This window comes from Chironomus tepperi, unplaced genomic scaffold (assembly GCF_022539635.2).
Source record: "Chironomus tepperi strain 1889 unplaced genomic scaffold, CSIRO-AGI_Ctep_v1 contig_309, whole genome shotgun sequence".
NCBI lineage: Eukaryota > Metazoa > Arthropoda > Insecta > Diptera > Chironomidae > Chironomus > Chironomus tepperi.
This window is the reverse complement of record NW_027226431.1, coordinates 1,945,869-1,969,825: the sequence shown is the minus strand read 5'-3', so window position 1 is coordinate 1,969,825 and position 23,957 is coordinate 1,945,869. Positions and strand designations below refer to the sequence as shown.

General features: G+C 33.7%; 1 protein-coding gene across 2 annotated transcripts in view; it reads right to left on the bottom strand.

Moving 5' to 3' along the window:
* Positions 1-19,743, bottom strand: part of RhoGEF3 (Rho guanine nucleotide exchange factor 3) — a 191,979-nt gene extending 172,236 nt beyond the window's left edge. For both annotated transcript variants that reach the window (XM_070642999.1, XM_070643000.1), the window contains exon 1: positions 19,237-19,743. The gene's annotated coding sequence lies outside the window, so the exon portion shown is untranslated. The remainder of the gene's footprint in view (positions 1-19,236) is intronic.
* Between the last annotated feature and the right edge of the window lie 4,214 nt (positions 19,744-23,957).

The window sequence follows — 23,957 nt, the reverse complement described above, 5'->3', positions numbered from 1 at the left end:
CGGTATCCAGCGATAAAGTCAGCTTCAGGCGCCGACTGAAGAAGGCCATGGATCAATTTTGATTTATACGGTCAGCGAAGTAAGTAACTAAGTAAGTATAGAAAATACACACAAAACTCCAAACCCCGACCTTATAGAATCCCTACTAAGTACATTATTTTTAAACAGCTTACACTTTTTAAGCTTTATTGGAAAAGATCGTCGACAGAAAAACAACAAATTGCACTCTTGTTGGCAGAAAGGAAACAAATTGTATGGACCTTGAATGTTGTGAAATTTATGAGATTTGCTTCATAATTGACATTGAGATTAATTTTAAAAAAAATTATTCCTGTCATGTATATCTTTTATATTTTATTGATCAATAAAGGCCTTGAGTAAGGAAGTGAAGTTGATTTTGTTAATGGATTGGATACAAGATTCAGAGTTTAAATGATGTGAATTTTATTAGGAAATTGTAAGGTTTGTCTATATTTGCAATGCTGCAGACAAAGAATCAAGCCTGCAGACACAGAACGTAGGCCTGCAGCCTTAGATGAACCATAAGGAACAGCCCAGAACTCAAAATCATCAACTGATAAACATGAATTTTACAACATCTGTCTCTTATCATTTTCGTAGGCTTATTCGGATGTTCTAAAACAAAAAACATCCAGCATAGCTTTCACAGGCTTCACTTTTCCATTAACAAAACAAAAATGTTCATAAGATCAACGTCTTGACTCAATTCACTGAAAACCCTTAAACTCACATAATAAAAAAAAGCTTTGAAATTCAATTTACAAGCTCAAAAATAAAATATAGAAGAAGTAAGTAAATTAAATTTTCAATGCGCAAATTCTTAGAAGAGATATTGAGTTAGTTACGCGACTTCATTTTTTATCAACTGGAGTGTCTTCAGCAGTAAATTTATTGAATCTTCTGAGAGGTTACGTAATGAAAATACAGATAATATGTCATGTGAATTTGTTTTAGAGCTTTTAATTCCTTTTTTTGGAATTTGAGAATTTTTGACATTTTTGACATTTAAATGAAAATCAATTTGTTAAAATTCTAGGTAATTTGGGCATATAACAATTGTGAGCTGTAAGGGCTCTATGGCTGAATGGTTTAGTTCTTCGATACCTAATACTTGCCAATTATGCAATCATGGGTTCGAAACTTGGCAGGAGAACAAAATTTCATTTGTCTTTTTTCGAATCATCTGCAGAAGAAGCTGGACTTATAGCCTTCCTTTGTACACAACAGGCAATAATAATGAGGAGTTGTAGAGGTCGTAGATCTGACTCGGTGACTAACCAAGCGTTAAGTGTTTCAGTTTCCCGTGGTATTTCCTGTTTTCACTAAGAACACCGATGGCGAACGAAGCTGTGCCGGGATAAGTGCAAAGAGCTGGCCAGGATGTCATTAATTGGGAAGTCCTCAATCGAAAGTATGGCTGGGATGTATAAAGATATAAAGTCAGATGGAAAGCTTCCTGTAATAGCCTAGGTTTTCAAGTCGGAGCATTTATCCAGTGAGTGTGAGTGACCCACGAAACGCCCTAGCGTAGCTCAGGATATCAATGATCTGAATATCTCAAGGTTTATATTGTGGAACAATAGATGAATAACAGCATGTAAATGACATCTAATGAAAGTCGACTATTCCAGTAAGTATAAAATTTCAGTTTTGATATAACAAAGCGATATCAAATGCTTGCATAGAACCATCTATGCTCTATATCTATGAGGCAGAAGCTACTATACTGCTATGAGACATAGCTTGTAACTAACAGACTGAAATATGATCTACTCAACATTCAATACTCAAACTAAATATTTACGTCATTAGCAGCTTTGGGCAAAGATTCCAGTTATTTGGCCATTAAATACTCATGACCTGCTAAAAGCAGGTCAACAAGATATCATTAAGATATATACGAATAAGGAAGCACAATATGTGCACTTTGTCAGACAAATTTCTCAAGAAATGCCATTGCTAAAACAGAAATAAAAGCTCATTAAACTCATCCCCAAGAGAAAATGTATCCTGGAGCTTCATACTGAATAACAGTGATAAAAGCAAAGCAATATAAGATCCTAATAAGTCCATGACCCCAATAGAAAAAAATTAGTTCAATGTTCTATCTGCTAGATAAGAACCAATTTATTCTCTGTATGAAAATTGCTCAGGATATAACCCAGAAAAATATGTTATGGATGGTCAATGATTGATGACAATGGTCAATTGGATGTAAATTTATTCAAAGGAAAGCTCATCATATTTCTGACCTATAAAAAAGGAACGGTCACACTTTTATGCATTCTTGCATTTCAGAGTGTGGGCAGCGAAAAAGCGGCAATAGTCAAGTTTGTTAGGAAGTCGGACAATCGACTTAAAGATCCCGGATTCGATCTCAGGAAAAGTCTAGTTGAATTCTCCGGTGCTTTTTCGCTGTTCTAGTCATACCATTTCGGTTTATGTGATTTGAAACACACAAATTGTGGTCAGGTAAGTTATGTTGATATGCTCTGGGTCATGCAGCGTAAAGAGTGTAACTGTCTCAAAAACGACCGTTAATTATTGTCGTTAAAATTCAAATTTTTTTGACCGTTAATTTTACTTTTCTTCGTAACGTAAATATTAATTCTAAAATAAGTTGAGTCCGAAATGTTCGAATTTTTTGAAAATTTAAGGTTGAAATGTTCAAATCAGAGTTGCAAAACAGGAGTCTGTGACAGGCAAATACCGTACAAATTATTGACAATGTGTACGGTTTTCCTTCCAAAACTGTACAAATTATCACGAATTTGTACGGTTTTTGCCTGTCACAGGCACCTGTTTTACAACTCTGGTTGGAATTTGAGAAAACCACTCTTTCAACAGATTACAGGACGATGGCACTAAGTCAACTAACTTCATCACTGTGCTCTAAATTTCCTTATAATTCCTTTAATGTTGAGTTATTAATAACATGATATTATAAATCCAGCATTTTGCAGTTTCTCACATGCTTAAAGCATGCCATAATCTCACCCACATTCATTCGCACTATCACTACCCGGTTACGTGTTGTATTTCAGCTTCTCTATCCACAAACTGTAGAATGATGATGGGAAAATCTTGACACGTAAATGTGATCATCAACCTTATTTTCCCTTTCAACAATTGACATAAAATCAAGATAACTCTTTACTTTAAAATATCATCCACAAAAATGTTCTTATTCTTTTGCCTTTTTTTTTGGTCCCTTTCAGTTTCATCTCCCCTCTGCTTATGTACTCACTTGTTCCCATTGTTGAGTAATTTGCTCAATGATTTATTCAGCAAACTAACTTTCAATGTGCAAAATGAAATGAGGAAAATGAGGACGCACAAAAAAAAATGTTGTGAATGGAATTTGAAATTGACTTGAAATTGAAATAAAAGGAACGAAGCAAGGCGGAACAAGTAATTAAGTCAATGATGCGGAATTATTCAGGCGCATTTTAAGAAAGATCGATAATTTTTTGAACTTTAATACTGTGGTGGAATTTTAAAATAGATTTTCGACATTTAAATGCCTAGAGTGGTCTGAACTGAATTTTAAATTAGGAGATGCGTTTGAAGAAAGTTTTTGCGTCCCTTAAAGAAGGAAGAAGCTTTTGAAGATTGCTATTTATGTTTTTGTAAGAAAGTTTTGCGGTTTTTGAAATGTAAGTTGAAGGACATGATGATCTAAAGTGATCTAGTGATCAGTGGGTACGGTAGGTACAGTGCTGGTGCTTAAGAAAATTGCAGAATTGATTCTGTGAACCTACTTCTAAGACTCAGAATGTTAACTTGTACTTTTTAGAATTTTAAGGACTAGAAACGAAAGCCAAAGTCTTTTTTTAAAGCAAACAAACCACAGTGCCACTTTTTAAGTGTTTCTATACAGTCTCTGATGTCATAAGATGTTTATTGAGACAGGATTGCACTTGGTGCTGGAAATTGACAGACGGATGCCTGTGATAGAGCCAGTTTTAAATACAGAACCATGAATCACATTTGATTAGACGGTCTTGAAGTATGCCCACATCGTGTCAAGAATTTTGGAGATTTTTAACAGTATTAGAATCATCTTGTCTCGGAACCAATGCCAAATTTTACGAATTGGTGGTGATGTCATGACAATTTGACGCCAAGACTCTGATCAGATCACAACGATTCATTTGCGATTACTGTGTCAACTTCACTACAATGTATGTCTTTCAGGCTACTTCTCACATTACATATAAGATATTGATGCACAAAGAGAGGTCATGGATTACAATTATTCAGTACAGTCTTTGAAGTATGCACATAAGTGACAAAGGATTAAAATACATCAATATTGTCGAATAAGACCCGAGCAAACAAATGAAGGCACTAAGCTTTAAAGGTTCCGCTGAAACTCACAAGCCGCCTTCGTTTGGAGTCATTATGCCAGAGCCTTCTTCATCCGTGCCACAATTAGTCCATCCTCACTTCAAATTTTTTTTACAATTTCAACACTTATCTTGAACAAAATGCTATTATGCTGAACATCCATGTTCATTTTAATTTGAAAACATTTATTTGAATCACATCTAATCTCAAATTCCTCAGTCATACAATGTCAACTTTTTTTTCTCGAGGGATCTCAGAATTTTCTTCATCTAAGTAAGCAATTGCTAACACAAAAATGCACTCATCTGACAAGAAAATTCAAGTTATTGTTAAGCCACTCTCATATACAGTTCATTGAATATATTCTCATGCCACCCCTTATTCCTTTATAATAATCAAAATTCAATTTCAGACAAAAAAAGAAATCAAGGCATGAAAAAAGAAAAGTTTCATTCTTTCCCCATTGTTTGCAAACTATGTCCAAAAATGTATCAATTCTTCTTGTGTGTTGCACATTTTCGCTTTCTTTGTATATCCACAGTTGTGTCTTTGAGACGAACAAAAAAAGGGGCGATAGAAGTAAAAAAGTTTTAGACTTTTGTAAACAATATGCTCAGTCATTGAACATTTTTGTACGTTGCAGACTGTTATGTTCACTAAAAAAATGGAGCATTACAATAATAAAACTTTTTGCTGTGTGGATCAGGATGAAGAGCAGGAAAAAAAGTTTAAGAAGAAGTAAAGGAAAAACAGAAATTAAATTTGCTGTGAATAAAACAATTGCACTGGATGGGGAACTAAACTCCTTTGCTGGAGAAACAGAGGAAAATAAAAGTTCGAGAGTAAAATAAAAGTTTCGAGGATGCATTAAGGTGGTTCGAGAATGATGTTTTGGCTTTTGGTATGGTTCGTCCATAATTACAGGGCTGGATCCTTAGATGAACTTTAAGGTAGAGTCGAAATCTGAAGGCCTGCGCTTCAAAAATGCAGGAAATGCTGACTTGCGTTTCTTGACCGAATTCTAGTTCCTGATAGTTCACGGAAGGCAAATGCTTATAAGTAGACCAAATATTGTGAGTCGACGTCGGTGGCTTAATGGTTTAGTATTTTTAGACCTAATTACTATAATACCAATCCAACGATCGTGGGTTCTCGAGACTCGGCAGAAGAATTTTACAATTGTTCTTTTTCGAACCATATGCAGTGGAAACGCGGCTCACAGCCTTCCTTTCTAGTCTACAGGCAATAATGTCACCAAAGGAATGGTTCTAATTTCATTGTAAACTGAAGGTCTACTGAGTGCATAGATCTGGCCGCGAATCGCCTTAGCGAAGCTCTGGATCACAATGATCTGAATAGGTAAGTATCAGTTCCATGCCAAATCATGCTCTACACAAACATCCTACCGCCATGATACCCGAATTTCCCCCGCTTATCCATTCCAAAGTCTCCAAACTCATGTTTCTCAAGACGTTGTCTGCAAAAACGTGCTCATAACTTCCCCTACTATTTATTTTATAAATTCAATTTACTCAATTATTGTACATCCTCATCTTCAGTCTTTAAATATGAAACTGTAGATTTAAGAGGATAAAAATATTTTTGTACAATAATATAAAAAAGCTTTAGTTTGTCATGAGCATGGCTGTATGAAGAAAATTCTTTATTACAAACTCTCTAGCCTTTAGCAAACAGCAATAAAACAAAGCAAACGACATAGCAAGAAGTATTTCATGTCCAGAGCTAAAACAATGTTTTGCTTGCTTTTTGTGAGAATGGTTGGAACGGTGAACAACAGTTTGGAGAATGCTAGCTGAACGTGTGTGGACAGAGAATTTGCACAAACTAAAGGATATAGTCAGCTACTGATTGAACCAGGCTGATAAGCCTTTTGCTGTAACTTAAGCTTCATATAGAAACATGATTGTAGTAAGGAAATAAAGACACATTTTGGATTTGTGTAGATCCTTTAGGTCTTACTTATTTCGCTGGACGTACAGATAAATTGTGACTGATAGCCTCCTATAGATTTGGTCTGAAACTGGCTGTTTTGCTGGCCATCCACTTGCCTATTCTCAATGTAAAAGGACCAGTCTCAAGTACCTCGAACTAAAGTCAACGAAAACGGGTTTAAATAGTTAAAGAAGGAAGAGATACAAGTGATTGCATGAAACAGAAGCTAACTGTTTCTTTGGAGAGCGAACTATCAAACGTGTTGAGCATATCATATATCTAGGCAGTAATATTTAATCAGATGACAGTGCAAAGAAGGATAAGGAACAAAATTCCAAAAGTTATTTTTGGAACATTTTTATAGCTTTTAAAGCAGCATTTCTGCAACAAGGCGCTATCCTGCTATTAACCAATTAAACCAGTCAAAAATTGAAACTGATCCTTGTTCAAAATTTCCATCACAATTTTTAATCAAATTTAAAAGAATTTCATCAACTTTTTACTTAAAAATTTCCTCGAATTTCCTTTAAAATTCAAAAAATCCTCTCAAAAGACTGCATTAAATTACTCACACTACAGCTTCCATCAAAGACTTCTCCGAAAATAAATCTAAATTCATATAAATTTCAATGTATACAGCATAAATAGAAACACCAGAGTGAAATTCCTAGAATTTGTGTCTCAATACATCGAAAGCGTTCAACTCAAAACCCCAATGACTTTTATGCTGGTGCTTCTGTTGAAACAAAAACAGAAAAAAAAATGAAAGTCAAAGGGATGCAAAAAGGACAACAAAAATATGCTAAAAGTTTGTTTGTGAGGGTAAACAAGAACCAGAAGTATTTTCCAAATATTATTTTTCGCATCATGATGATGTTATCATGACTTTTAGATTTTTTTGTGTTCTGCTGACATCCAAAAAAAAAACAGAAGCTCTGTTTGGCATTATGAAAAGTACTGAAAACGGAGTACAAACATTTTGTTGAAAAGTTGTCGCTAAAAACCGCAATGGAACGCACAGTTAAACCGTCTGAATAAGGTACACATCCAAAAACTTGCTTCCTTTTCTATTTGTTCAGGTACAAAATTTATGTTTTTTAATGCTAGACCGGTAATAAGCTGATTTTCTTAGGTTGTCCTATAGAATACAGATGGAGGTAGACTTGCTCTATCAAAAGGATCAATTCGCTTTGAAGCATGAAAAAATTTACAACCACATTCCTTTCCCATTTTTCATTCCTTTAAACATTCTCAAAGAAAAACTTTTCATATTTCCCTTTTTTGCTACTTGATGTGCCCGAGTGACAGAAATGAATGAAGGCTTCGTTATGGAGCTTTTAAGGCTGAAAACAGAGTTGTAAAACAGGCATCTGTCACAGGCGAAAACCGTACAATTTCTTGATAATTTTTATGGTTTTGTAAGAAAAATAAGCCAAAAACCATTCAATTTCTTGATAATTTGTACGGTTTTTCTAACAAAACCATGCAAATTATCAAGAGATTGTACGGTTTTTGCCTGTGACAGTTGTCTCTTTTGCAATTCAATCTGAAAGACGTTTGACAGCTTTTGGCTGCTTCTATTTGGTGTTACTAAAAGACGTTTACCAGAGCCTTCAATCCTCCTTAGCGAAGCCTTCTTCACTTGTATTGCTCGGTCTGAATGTGTACATTTTGTAAAAGGAATAAAAAGTTTTTCATTTCTTTATCTTTTTTTTCTTTACTCAAAAGTTTTTTTTTCAATTTTTTTCTGTTATGTCGAAACAAAGTAAACTCTGGCATAGAAAAATGGTATGAAAGGTTTCCCTTTTGGATGGGAATGTGATGACTCATTATGTCACAAGTTGTGTAAATTTTGAAATACTTTTTTTTAAAAATTTCTTGTAATTTTTTTTTCGCCTTTTGGCAGCCTTGAAAATTTCTTTGAAGATTTCTTTCAAAGTTGTGCATTGTTTTGTTGAAAGTTTACTTGTTTAAAGATGATTAAATAGCAATTTTAAAGTAATTTATCAATTTTGATTAGGTAAATAATAAACTAAAGTGAAGTTGGCTTCAGAAAATTTTTAACGGACTAAATAAATTTAAATTTTATTTAAAACGAGAAAATTTAGCGCGAACAGTTGTGTTGTGAAAATTGTGAGTAAATTTCAGTGAATTTAATTAAATTGCAGATTACTTGTATTAAAATAAGTTATAATATTGTAATTCTGACCTTTTATGGATCAAGCATAACGAGAAAAACACCGATACCTACATAAATATTCATAATTTTATTGGAATTTTTCAGAAAAAAAAAGTTTCAATTTTCTCGTACAACCAAATAAATTATTCAATTCTATTAATTTACTGACCTCCTACACTGCAATATCGAGTACGAGAACGTGATCAATAATCTAGATAAAAAAGTACATCAACAACTTAAGATTCAAAAACCAAATGTTTTGATCAAGATTAATGTTTATGAAGAGCTTTGGAAGCATCTCTATAAAATCACAGCTAAAATCGTAAGGATTAAAGAGGCTATACTTTAATTTGATTAAGAAGAACTTCTTGATAAGTCTTAAATTTTACGGTAGAAAACAATTTATTAATTTCTCATGAATTTTCATATCATAACATTATGCATGGTAAAATTTTATGGGTAAATATTCATGCATTCAACAAGAATGACTGATTTCTATGTAAATATTTTTGATCCCAGCCCGTAAATTTAAAGACGTCATCTCTTTTTTGTCAGAATTTTTTTCCATCGAAGTGGGTTGAATAACAACAACAACAAAATTATTAATAGACTTCATATTGAATAAAGAATCAGAGACATGAAACAATGTCCATTTAAACAAACCGCTCATAAATCATAATCAAGTGAAGACTGAAGGAAGACGAAGGACAGTTTTTTCTTAAGCATACTCTTGCAGAATAGCTTGCGCTTTTTTGTATTTCAACCCATAGTAAATGTATCATTATCAGAATACCTTCAACAGAGACAGATATGTTTATGCTTACAAGAATTGAATCCCATTTTCCACACACTCTATGATGATACAATTCCTTTATGTGTACAAAAATTACACACGATAAGAAAATTTGTTCAGAGAGTTGAGTTGAAGCGTAATGAGGACCATTTATTCACAAGTATGAATAGATGTATGAATGGCTTGGCTGGGCGAACGAAGAAAAATCAATAAATGAAGAGCAAAAAAATAGCTTGAAAGATGTATGTAATTGGAGCAGAGCATGTAAGTAGAAAAAATCAATCATTTTTGTGGCATATTCGTGTGAAGCACAACATTGCCATCTTCTTATTCTGTATTTTTGCTGTTTTTCACTCTGAGAACAATAAGCATTTTCACCTTTCATAATCTAATTCCGAGTTGGGTAACTTGTTGTTTGCCAGAATTCATAAGGAAGTCGAGCATGACCCGATTGTGTCATTTTAGTTGCTTCAATAAGTTAGGCATTGCTCTTCTTAAGCTGATCTCTTGGAAATATCCTTGATTATACCCTTTAAGACATTGTCTCTAGGATGACAAAGGTACAGGCAATCTGTAGATAAACTGATGCAGCATAGTAGTATGCCGCCAGAATTTTATGGAATTACCACGAACAGTATCCCGAGTGCGTTATTTGTCGTGGCCTACTACCAAGGTGTGCCTCGAAAAATAAAAGGTTACCCTCCACTGCCTTATATTATACCTCAGAAGGCATTGTCTCTAGAATGATACGGATATGCAGATAGAAAGATTGGTCTTTAAGAACTTCTAAAGGCGTACCTTTACATTAGAATCGCTGCACGCTAGCTATCCAACTCTGATTCAATCTCAATTTAGTTCGAACATTTTTCGGAAATGGGACATTATGTGCACGCATCAGAAGTAGTAATAACAAAATATTCTTAGTCACATAATACAAACAAATCAAGGACTTTGACTTTCTTCTTTATTTTGTCTTACTTCTCCCCATGAGGAATGGACAAAAGAATCCGAAAAGTTTTTTTTTTGGTCCACTTTTACTTTTATTTACGATTTTCTTTGAGATAGATATTCACACTGAAGGAATGACCAATTTCTTGTGAAATTGTGTATCTTGTCTCTCGTTTGAGATCACAAAAAAGGAAGCATCTTGTAGACGGAAGAGGATGAGCCTAATTTAGTGAAAATATTTGAATATTAATTTGTATGAGACAAAGTTTTCTGACTAAGTGCCTGCCTTGATTATCCGTGGAAACAAGTTAATGTCAAACTTTTTTTTGATGTTCTCATCAAGTCAATTTCTATTAAGGCCTAACGCATGACAAAGTTTCATATATTTATAAATAAATTAAAAGCATATTAAGTATGATTTACATTAAATTCAGAACTCGAGTCAAAGTGAATGCATGGAATAATATATCATGTGCTTCTTATTTAAAGGAAATAAGAATGAAAGAAATCCAAATTGTTGAAAAATTGCCAACAATAAGTTATAATAAATTTCGTCTAGTCTAATCATTGTATATAATATTATTTCCTGTCTACTATATCAGAAGTTATGGGTGAACTAGGGTAAGGTGAAAGAGATTTGTGAAGAATATTCACACCATTTTAAGGTCACATGAGTTTGATGTGAATTTATGCAATAGTAAATTTGGATTATATAAACTATTGAGATACTCACCACTATACTACCGAGGATGTTTGTTTCTTTCATTAATTAAGATATTAACTACAGATTGAGTTACTGAGGGTATGGACTCCATATGGATTCCAAAAAGATTCCATACTCCCACTCAATAGGCAAAGACACTGCCTTTAGATACCGTGGTGGACTTTCTGTATCATGCAGAGCTTGAAGTCGACTTGGATTTTGAATGAAACAGTCGACTCAACTCCATATAAAATTCGAGTCGACTTCGAGTTCTGGTGCCATGAAAGCATGCTCTTTTTCTATTAGGGTCCGTATGTCTATTAGATGGTTACCAGATAGAGCTATTTATTGCAATCTTGAGCAGCACCATGCAACGAATCGCATTTTTAAGTCATTAACTGAACCACAGTATCGTCAAGACAATATCCCGTCTTACCGTCATCACGGCTATGCAGTTTTGTCTTAGAGAATACGTTGTGCTTTTCGGAAAATGCTCATTGCTTCGTAATACTTCCTTACTGGAACTATGCTCTAAATTGGAGACTAGATAGCTACAAAAGGCCTTACATCTGACTCATTCGCTGGTCAAATTACAAAGCTTGTAGCTTGAACTTGCTTTGAATTACTCAAAGCTTAAATTTCATGCAATTTCATTTGAATCAATCCAAAACTTCAAATCTAATTCCTAAATCATGACCAAAACCCTTTTCTAAAAATACACTTGATTCCTCCTAAAATACATTTCCGCAGAACTAAAACCTCAATTCATTCACAATACATTATCAATATCAATTGATTCGTGAATCACGGATTGAATATTTATAAGAATCTGTTGGGATATCCGATACATGTTTATTTATTTATTAAAGCATTTCAACAAGATGGAATCTCATCCTAAATTGTATTCGTTCGTGTGCTTCAAGCTTCATACTTTATGTATAATTTTTTCTATTCTTATTGGAAAATTGAGTTACAATGAAATATGAAGGACGCTAATTTTTGCCGTCATTCAAAAAAACTTTTCGTCGCTACAAATATTGACATTATCATAAGATGCTCAGATATGACAATAAACATTATATTTTATTTTATATTTAGCCACTCCGAGTGTCTCTTCTCAATTCAATAGAAATTTATGTACATAATAATCGATTTCGAGCATTAGATGACAATAATATTAAGAGATAAGATAATGAGTGGTGCTTGTGGAATGACAAGAAGTAAAAAGACATGGAAAGCTTTTAAATAAAAATCTGTTTATGAAGCTCTTATAATTACTTTCTTTGCTTTACTTTTGCTTAACTAAATCGAAAAAATAAGCATAAAGTATGAATTAGATTTCAATGTTATGTTCTTTTTATTTTATCAAGCAAAAAGCTGCTGTCCCGAGGCAGTAAAATAATTATAAATACATAACTCTTGTACTGTATGTACAACATTTTTTTTTTGTTTAAAGCAGTGACTGTGTGGGCTTGATCGTTATTTATTCAAGCATTAGTAGAATTGAAATTTCATGGGTTAAATATATCAAAATTTAAGCTGGTTTAATGGTTTAATGATTATTGTGATTTGCATGTGAGGTGGAGCTGTGGTGTAAAATTTTTCGCATGGAAACAATGTGAAAGGTGGACTCGTGTAGCGTGTGGGTAATTAGCAGTGGAGCTTGAAATGCAGAAATTGAAAAATTTCTTTAAAATCATATCCAGAACAAATTTTCAAATTTTTATTATGCGGTGAAATGGAATCAGTGGTCTGAATGGTAGAGCTCGTTGGTCTTATGTGTCAAAGATCCTGGGTTCAATCCCCAGTTCATGACTAATTTTCGAAATTATTTCTTCATTTCAACGTTCTAGTTACGAAGTTCCATTCAAGCGTATTAGGTGCGGTTTTGAGATCTTTGACAGATAATGTGTCATTGCTGGTTCTCAGGATTTGGTGTAACGGATATCTAAATAATTGGCCTTCGAACGATAAGCTTCTGCAAAAAGCAGGTCAACAAGACAAAGAGATACAGATGAGGAAGTACGGCAGATGAGGAAATACGGCTGGAAGAAGGGAATAGGCGACCAGGGGCTCTAAAAGCTACTAGGAGCAGAATGTTGATGAAAGAATGTCTGCTCAAAATTCGAACAGAGAATTTGTACAAACTTGATGACAGAGCCAGCCACAGGATAAGGTGGATAGTCTTTTGTTGTAGCCAAAGGATCCACATTAGAACATGGTTACAGAATAATAAGTGTCGTTATGTTAATGGATATTCAGCAGTGACGTAGTAATTAAAGTATCGTTCAAACGACTCTTACTACCCCAGGTTCGATCCCAGAGAAAATTTAGTCGAATTATAGTGCTTTTTCGCAGTTTTTAGTCACATCAACCTGGTTTGTGTATTCGCGACACACAAATAGTAGCTAGATAGTAGCATTGATACTCTTTCGATCATATAACAGTGTAGAGCAGGAAAAAGCAAAAGCTTTCGAACACGAATTGTAATTAGATACATTGAAGAGCACAATGCACGCGTGTCCTTGCAGTGTGCGGAGGTTGCAAGTGGTTTGGATTCTATTGAAAACTCTGATTCTCGGTAGCTATTTTAATATAGAAAATATAAATATAGCTAAATAGAGTGCTACTTAAGGAGTAAAATTTCAAAAAAATAACCTCAAAATTTCCACAAACCCACTAAAAACATGCTTTTCTAATCCGATGTACAGCAACCAGAGCTGAACAAAAATATTACAAGTAAAAGTTTTCAACTCAACATTTCAAAAGTTATTACATGAACTGGTTATTATTTATTGTAAAAAGAAAGAAAAGCCAAAAAAAAAAATGTAACTAAGTGCCTCAAGAGAGAAATTCATTCCTAAAAAGCTTCTTAAAAAAACTTGTTATTTCTTTTCTCGCTTTTAGCTTATTTTAGCAATGTAGACTCGCCCTACGTCAATGCATGAAATATTTGACATAAATTATTGTTATTGAAAAATGTGAGGCAATAACAAGAGCTTTCTTTTTTTGGTATCTGAAAAAGTTTGTTCCTTTCATGTTGAATATTTATTGTTGAAAATTTTGAACCGTGCATGCATATTTGTTGAGGAAAATTGACGACAATAAATCAATATTTTGAGAAAATATCATTCATATATTTAGGTACGATGAGAAATTTACATATAAATTATATCTACACTAATTTCATTTCCTGTTTAACCAGAAGTGCTTTTTCAATCATTTTATTACAAAGAAATTAAATTAAAAAGATTTTTTTATTTTGTTGAAAATGGAATTCCTAAAATCGATGAGAATGGAATGCTACTGACAACGATTCATGCTTCATTGTAAAAATTAAAAAATACTTGATGTAAATTCCATTCATTTAGGAGGGGTGGTTTGGATGTTAAGTAACGTTCTCGAGTGGCATAATGCGGCGAAACTGGAATTCGGCAAAGAGCCGCAGACTTAAATTTCCTGCATTTTTGATGCGATGTCCTGCAATTTAAGGAAGTATTTTATAGATCGACGAAGGCTACAATCCTACATTTTTTGTTTGCAGTCTAGTTTTTCATGCAAAATTCTACGGACTTCGAGCTCTGATATGCAGGCATGCATTTTAAGACCAACTCTAGGAAAAACTCCCATTAACCTCTAAAAATTGGTTGAAATCAGCGACGAGGTGGCAGTATACTTAAAGCCACGGGGCTACCACTTGGCAAATCCGGTTGTTTTCGCCAAGTGGCAGCAACTTGGCTTTAAGTATACTGCAACCACGTCGCCGTCGTGGCAACATTTCAATATGTGTCGATCGGGTTCACGACTTGCTTTTAATACGTTGACGTAGAGATACCCTGGCGAGCATGGCGTGCTGTTTGATGCCATGCTTTAAAACTAAACTAGAAATTTCATGAAGAGCAACAAAAATGTCAATCTCAGCAATACGAGAATTTCAAAAATTTCCTGAAAAATTTCCTGCTGCATCACTTTTCTAATATTCGCAAGCTCGACACTTCTCAGAAAGATGTTGAAAAAGCTACAAATTTTCGAACATAAAATTGTACAATATTCATATTTTTGATTGAGCTTTGAATGCTCCATCCTACCTTAACGAGCCCTTAACGGAATTCCTTTTATATCAAAAAAATTACATCACGTGAACTTAAAGTGAAATGTTAAAAGTCGTACAAGGATAAGGTTAGATTTTCTTCTAAATGTCAAGACATGTTGCTTCTTTTTTATGATTTTGGTTCGTGAAACAAGACGAAAAAAAGAGAATATCTAATATTTTAAAGCATATAACGGCAGATAACATTTTTGTGCTTATTCTTCGGAACCAGCGGTCGACAAAGGTACTATAGGTGGAGGATACGCTTACATTTTGTTGATAAAAGTCTATCGTCGTTTGTGCTTTTTTGGAATATTATCTTTTTTGATGAATTGAGCAATTTTGCATTGAATTAAATGATCGAAATGACTTCCAGGTGGCTAGGGAATAGCCTTTAACATTTGAGAGTAGTTTAAGTTCTAGAGTAGAGCATAAAAGTGGTTCTCAATGTTCATAACTGTTTACGATTTAACAAATCAAAATTACACATCCCAAGTAGCTTCAAACCAGCCTTTTTTTAGATCATAGACATCACATCTCTAAGGAGACAGGTCTTTTTCTTATCAGTCTTATGTCTATTTCTATGGACGACGGGATTGTGTCGCTACTTTTGATTTCATTTTGTTCTTCTTCTCCTTTAGATTACCTAAAATTTAACACATCAAAGAGACCATGACACAATCTTTAAGCTTTAAAGAATTTTTCGAACAGTCTACCTCTTTCTTAATTTAAAGGAAATAATCTAATTCTTCTACATACTTTTTGATGTTTCTAACCCAAACTTCGTTTTCTTCTCTTTGATCTTAACTAGCTTTTTGTATGCTTTATTGGCTATGTGAAGTGTTGATGTTTTGTCTGGTATGTCCATTATAGATTGTTTTTGGTTGTTTTCCCTGACAGGTTTGGTCTACTTGAATATACTAATTAACCCGATCGACACACATTGAAATATTGCTAATACGGCGACGAGGCGAAAACAACTGGATTGGCCAAGTGGCTGCCACTTGGTTCTAAGTTATGTTAGGTCGATTTGCAATCATGTAAACGGAGTAAGAAGGTGACTAAGTAACCACGCTTAACCTCCTCCGTTACTGACAAGTACAATACCCACTTGAATGACCTTGTTCATATGCATACTCAGTCAATATTGATAGGAATGCTGAATTTTGTAAGCATTCGCATGATCATGGTCCTTGTCTGTTCAAGCTTTTTATTTCGAGCTATTCATGACTTTGTAATACTGCTCAACAAAGGAAAAATAACAAAGGAGCCAGTAACGGTGCCAACAAAGTAATTACATGAAAATATCACTTCCTTTTTTTTGAAAAAATGTGCACAAACAAAGTTAGCTAGCTGTTTTTCAACTAAAATATTATATTCCCATTTCCATCCCCATCCTTCCTGGCTATACCGCTGACTCTACCATTCTGCAACCAACAAGCCATCAAAAACAGCATCATCCGCCCTTAATCTAATAAACCCCAATCTTTAGTATTTAATTTTAAAATTGGTTCATAATAATCCTCAAATGAGCAAGACCACATAAAAGTAAACGAAGAAAAATTAAAATTATATTAATTTAAAAAGAGAGTATGGAGATGGCAACTCCTCAGGCATTATTTAATGAGTTGATATACACTTATTCAATTTACTGAATGTAATAAAATTAGTCCTTAGCATTGAAAAATGTGTACTATAATTTTTGAGGTATTTCATACCTGCGGTAATAGAACACCATCTGAGCTTCCCACATAAATTACTCACAAAAACAGCTATACAGACCTTCCTCGTGGATGTTGATAAAAAATAATTTTAATTTCACAGTTAATTTTCATCAAAAAAATTTTGTTTTTAGGTTTTGGATCATGTTTAACTTGATACTTTTTAGTAAAAAAAAGAGAGAAGATACATACACGAGGCTCTGTTGATTCGTCAGTGTCCCTTTTTCCATAACGACAGACTTATCCTTTTTCAATACTTTATGTACAATATTATCAGAAGAAATATCAATAAATAACATGAGGGGCTGTATGCTTATTGGGTAACACGAAATGTCGACTTGACGTCAAAATGACCGTGCCCTAAGCCTGCCCCTCCCCCTTTTTCGGCTTCCATAATAAAATATCTAAATATTCATTGCACAAAGCGTAGCTAAATCTGCAGACTTTGTGAATGCCAAGAGATCCCGCGGAAAACCGTAGAAATGAAGCTATAGTCCTTAATATTCAGAACAGGCAGAAGGTTTCGAAAGATAGAGCTGTTTTTAGACATACCCTACATACGGCAAAGAGCCCTAGTGCGCCCTATCCAATGGTAAGTAAGTATCAATATCTCAAGCTCATACCTACACCCACCCTTGAATAGGTGACTTAATAAGTGATAAGGCAACCTTCTCGAGTGTGTCGTAATAAGCAAAAGAGTGACGTAATAAATGAACCGTCCCCGAAGGAAACGAGATTTTTTCACATATGACTTGTTCGAGAATCCCCTTTTTTTTCAACTGATACTTTTAACAGATAAAAAATATGCTTGATATCTTTTAGACATTTCTGTTTTTCACACTGCTGCCTTTTTACCGAATAAAATGAAAAAATACTTTAGAAAAAGTTGAATGAGTTTCAGTTTTGTTGAATCCTAATGAGCCCTACATATATATCTATTGAATTGTGTACAGGATAAACTTCTTCTTCCACCAATGTTTTGGATATAAATAAAAATCCATGTATTAATAAATTTATTGCTTCTACGAATGTGCTTTTGAGACTAAAATGCTTTGAGGATGTGAAATTAAGAGATGTATTTATGCTAACGTAATGTCGACTGAAGAAGAGGCATCGTAAAAAACAACAAGACATGCTAGAAGCACTTCCATTAATCACTGAAAGTTGCTGAATCTGCTGCTTGTTCTTCTTAAATTCCATTTTTTTAAAAATCATGCCTAACACGCGCATATATATATTTTCCTTTTTAATGTCACTTGAATTTTTATATCCAATTCCTATTTTATTTTTCTAATCACGAAAAAAGCTTTCCTTTTCAGCGTGCATAAATAAAATCTAAATTAATCATTTTATTATTGTATAAAGTTCAATTCTTTTCAATGCTAGTGTTGATTTATTTATCACAAAATTAATGACGTAAGCCACAAAAGTACGGTGATTTATGAAAATGTTTTAAAATCCATAACGACAAGTGGTTTGTTGTTTTGAAAAATACATTAGGAGTGATCTGGATTTGAAGAAAATTTCGTCACTTGGAATCTTTGTCTGTTTTCTCTCCATTAACAAAAGACAAATCCGTGCGACACAAGGCATCAAGGGAGACACACCAAAATGATCTGAATGTGAGATTGGTACTTAGGTCGACGTGACTTTGACTTAATTCTGAATTCGGTTTGGTTCTGCCAAAATTCCAGATAAATCGTACTGGATTCATAACGTTTTTTCAGAATTTGAATTGCTTACAATTTTTTTTTTATTTCTGGAAGTTTGTAAACATCACCAATTTAATAAAAGTTGTGAAATTATTTGAAAATCCTAGAGTTTATTTGCCATAAAGTCCTTAAATAAGTGTCTAAATGTACAAATAATCAACCTAAATCATTAAGGTAAGTAACAAAGTTTGGAAACCTTTGGAAATATTTAAAATTAAACAATTTCAGATGAAATTTTGAGATCCAGTAAGTTAAACTTTTAATTTTATTTTTAGAGAAGCCATCAGCATAAAATTAAGCTACAATTTTTTAAAAATATCATTTATATTGAAGTACATATGAACATGTTAATCCACACATCACCAAACTTTACAATTTCAACAAAAAAAATGTATCCATCATCACTTCAAAAGCTTGCTTTTCAAACAAAATATTGAAACTATAAAAATGCTAGTTTGTAAATGGATGCCGAAAGTTAAATATGAATATCATGTAAGTTTGTGGCAAATTTCGTTGAATAAAATTTATCTTTTACTATGTAAGCAAGCACAACCATAAAAGTGGTAAATGTTAAGGTTTAGTTTAAAAACTTAAACTTTTGATATTTTCTGAGAACACAGATAATTATTACAACTATTCAAGTTTGTGAGCAGAACAAAAACTTCATGGTAAAGTTAAAAAATTCAATAATTTTCGAACAATTTCCACAAAATCCAGATCATTGTTATCGTTAAGAAATCGACACAAAAACAAGCTTAAGATTTACCTTGGGAAAATAATTTTTCTTCTTCTTCCTACACTCGAAATAATTTTATTCCACACCGATAACTGCTTTCTTTTTTCGAAGGTAAATCGATTAACCGAATAATTGTATTTATTGCCTAAAGTTTAAAATTTATTATTTTTCCAACGCCTCCTTAATGTTTTTTCACTTTCAAAAAAATGCTAAATGCATTTTAAATAGCCTCAAAAATTTCCATTTTTATAGACTCAAAATTTTCAATTTCATTATCTTAAATTGGAGCACTTTTGAATAATTTATCTTACATCCCTTTACAGTCACGAGATAGGATTATATTCACATATAAAATATTCATACAGCTGCTTTTCTCACGCGCGATCACAGCATTTAATTAAAATTTGTTTCATATTATTTACACATATGAATGATTTTTTTTCAATAACGTTGCATCCTGCAATTGGTTTCATCAATTATTTACACTCAATTGCTTCTTTTAATCACATTGCACATGAATTCATTTTTCGATTTTTTAATTCGATTTATGATTTTTGTATAATATGCATGTGCATACAATAATTTGGCAATGAAACCAAAATCAATAAAAACACTTGCAATGGACAATCCACAAAAGAAATGAAGGCAAAAAATTCAATTTACACAGACAAAAAATGCCATTATTATAATAAATTCGTTCACATCGTCTCGTTTCTCACGAGACATCATAATTGTATTTCTTCATAAATTTCGCATTTACGCTTACACTTATTGATAACATTGCACGATACACACGGATGTAATTTTCACACGTCCTCGAATCTCTCTTAAAGCAAATGTAACAACTTTTTTTTATTTTATTTCTACTTCCCACCAGTATCGAGTTTCTGTTTCGTACACACGGAATAGAATCCTTTTTTTTATGCTGCTTACTTCTTCTTTCCGTTCGTTCACCAAAAATTTCACATTACATATTTTGGCCTTATAGGAGGAAAAAATCTTTAAAGAGGATTAATCCGATGAGCTTTCACGTGCCTTTTTATAACTTACGTTTTATCACGACCAGCGCTCACGTAAAACTGAAAGACGATTGAGAACTTGTGATAGGAAAAAGGAAAAAATTGTCATTTTTTGGTCCTTACTTGAGGGCATGATATATTGTAGCATCGCCTTATGCTCAACATAAATTTTTTTGGCTCTTTTGAGATGATCATTTGGTCTCGCGTGAGATGAAACTTTGTATGGATCATGCGCAGTTGATGCTGAATATAGATTCTATGAAATGAGAGAGATGAGATGACTATTTTGTTGTTACATGCTGAGAAATGCTTTAAAGCTGGATATCATGACTAGAAGTGCTAATCTGATGCCTATCTATACACAGATCCTGCATAAATCTTGCTTAATGTCAACTTTTATTGAGCTTTTTTTCTTATTATGTTTGGATTTCAATGAGTAGGGTCTGAGATTGTATGACAACTCACAATAGCACTTAGCCACACCTGACAGTGTCGTCTGGCATCGACTAAAATTATAAAACCCTTCCCACATATCGACCGACATCTAAACTTTTAATGTCAATGTTATTCGCGGTTTGACTGCTGTCACTAACAACATGTAGACACATGACATCATGCTGACATCTTGTGCTTACGAGTCATACTGATATGGATAAGTAACATACAAATTTTCTTCTTGATTAATACTAAAATAATAATCCTTTGGTATCATGCGATAAGCTCATTACATGAATATACTTATGCCATATGTGCTTCCAGTGAATGTATACATGTCAGGTAATAACATGATTCTGATTTTCTGTGAGTAAATCGAGATGCGCCCACTAATGTCTTATTCGATATCGAAGGATAGATTGAGGCTGAATTGAGGCAATTGAAGATATCTTTGTATCATATTACAATTGATTTTGGCAGTCCATAACAGACAGCATTAACCTACTCATGTCATCAATACAATTAAAGAGGTTATATTAGATGGACTTGCAGAATTGGCTTTTGGTTGTGTGGCAATTTTTAAAACTTTAGTAAGGTTACAGCAGTTAAGTAACTTGTATAGCCTTTATGATGTGGCAATAGATTCAGATGGTAAGACATCTGTAGTAACCTAGGTTCCAAGTCGGAGCATGGCTCTAGTAAGTGAGTAAGTGGTGGCAAACTTTTATTTTTCGTGGCACACCTTGGTATCGCACTCGACATAAGGTTCATGACATTTCCAATGAGTTTTGGGGCACACTAGTGTAACGCGGCATATGAGTTACTTACCACTGAGTTACAGGCATTGCCCAGGTCGTCCAATTCGATAGAAACAATATTCTACATATTTTGATAAAGTAAAAGATTAAAATATACCCGAGTAACACAACATGGACCGGTAAGTCGGCATATTGACAGCATAACCTCAAAAAGACGTATAGCACGTGCCTTAATGTCGCTAATTCTAGATTCATCTTTGCTGGTAACGGCAAAAAATAGGAATCCTGCACCGCACGGGATGCACTCATGTACCATCTGAAAAATATCAATTCAATCTCACTACATTCACTGATAAGCTGCTTTAGCAATGAAAACACATTCCAAAAATAAAGTCTATGGATCAAATATTTCAAAAAAGAACCAAATCCCATAGAATTAAAAGTTCTCATAGTTAAAAAGTTTTTAATAAAATTCATATTTCCCTTTTTTCGTGTTTCCTATTTATAATAACTTTTTTGTACTGATTCAGGATACATAGACAATGTGAAAAGTTTAGCAGGAAAAAGCTCAGATGGGACAATAATATTTTCTAATTGAAAATTCCATCCATATGTTTAAACAATAGATCTCATTTGACAATGACACATTTTGTATGACATGACCTTTTGGGGAAGATTTCTTGGAAGGCAGTGCTGGTTGTTCGATAATGATGTCTAGTTTTTTAAGAACGGTTGACATATTTGAAGAAGGGCTTATAGTTTTAGCTATCTGAGATGTGAGAAGAATTAAATAAATTTGAACATCATGTAATATTTTGATAAAGCTCGTGGTGCTTTAACTATGATTCTTATACTTAAAGCTCCCATGAGTTTTGTGTTCTCATATTTATTTCTTCTTAAGAATCCTGTAAAGTTGTATACTCGAGTAGCAAAATGTAGTTGTTCAATAGACATCTTGAAAGTTCAAGGTTTCTTTTGTTAGTGGCATGTGCCACACGAGGGTCGCATCCATGCGTCACAAACTGATATGAGAATATGCGTCACATGCTGACTCGTGAATCATTATTCAAAGAACTCACATGTCCTACCTAACCTAACTTAGGTATCCTAGGGTTTCCCACCTACTCTATCCAAGCTGCTCTAGGTTATTATATCCTAGCTGCCCTAGGTTACTCTGTTCTAGCTGCCCTAGGTTACTCTATCCTTGCTGCCCTAGGTACTGTTTCATATCTATCCATTTGCTATCTGCTCTTGGTAATCCTACACCACCTTACCCACCGTACCCTAGGATAGGGGTAGGGTAGGGGGTTACTCTAGGATAGTCCTGCCTACCTGGGTAGAGAAAGGTATCCTCTGTAGGGTAGGCTAAGAAATTTGTGCAATTTTCAATATCATCCCTCATCCCAAAGAAGATATTCGCATGACTAACCCATAAGTTGAAACATTGTTGCTCAATCGAGAACAAATGATAGCTACAGTAATACCTACATAGCCTTGAAAAACAATTTCAAATTGCACAATAAACAATACTGTACTCGAGAACATTTGAAGGTTAAATAAAAATTCATTAAATTTGTTTGCAAATTACTTTTTTTTGAGGCATCAACAGCAACTTCTGTATACATTGTATCTCCTTCTTATTCATATTACCTGTTTGCATCAATCTCATAACCACAACGCATATTTTATCGGAAACCACGTGATATTTATTATAATTTTCACGTGCGAGAGCTTCATCTCCTGAAATGAAAATTGAGCATCAGCCTTACATCCTCTCCATAAAGATACTCAAATTCTATGTTATCATCAACGAGAAGATTCTCCAAGAGGGTAAAACATCGAACCAGAGCGTAATGGACCAACTGAGAATAATTTTAAATCATCGTTCAACTTCATTTATTTTCCGTTCTTCTTACTTCCTCTTCTGTATTTTTTTGCAGAGCTTTTTGAGTGAAACTACAAATTTTCATCCACGTGACGTGCATTAGTAATGAGATAAATTGCAAAGGCGGGAAATGGATAGAAATGAGAGCGAGAAAAGATGAAAAATTATATATTGTATAGGGAAAATTTTGAGGTCATGGCCATCAAGTTATGGATGCAAGTTGGGAAGGACGCGCTGAAATGTTAGCTGGCTGTGGATGACGAGTAAATTAAGTTAAAAACTTTTGTTTCCTGATTGTGAAGACTGTTAGTTGCTGGCAATTTATATTGGTGTCTAAAGTTTCTGACTGCAGGCACAAAATCTTAAGTTTCGTTCTAGTAAAAAGGAACGAAGTAGGCAAGTGAAAACCTCATTTGAAATCAAGTTTTATTGCTTAATCAAATTTAATTTGCTTATATCTATTTATGGATGAATAATTAGGCACACAGAAATTACTTACTTATTTCTCTGGACATCTAAATCAATTGTGATCCATTGTTCTCCTTAGATAGCGCTTTAAGCTAGCTTTCGTATGCCAATTTCCAATATCAAGCACAATAATCTCTATTAATATCGTCCTTCCAAGAGTTAATTGCAAATATATTTGTTAAATAT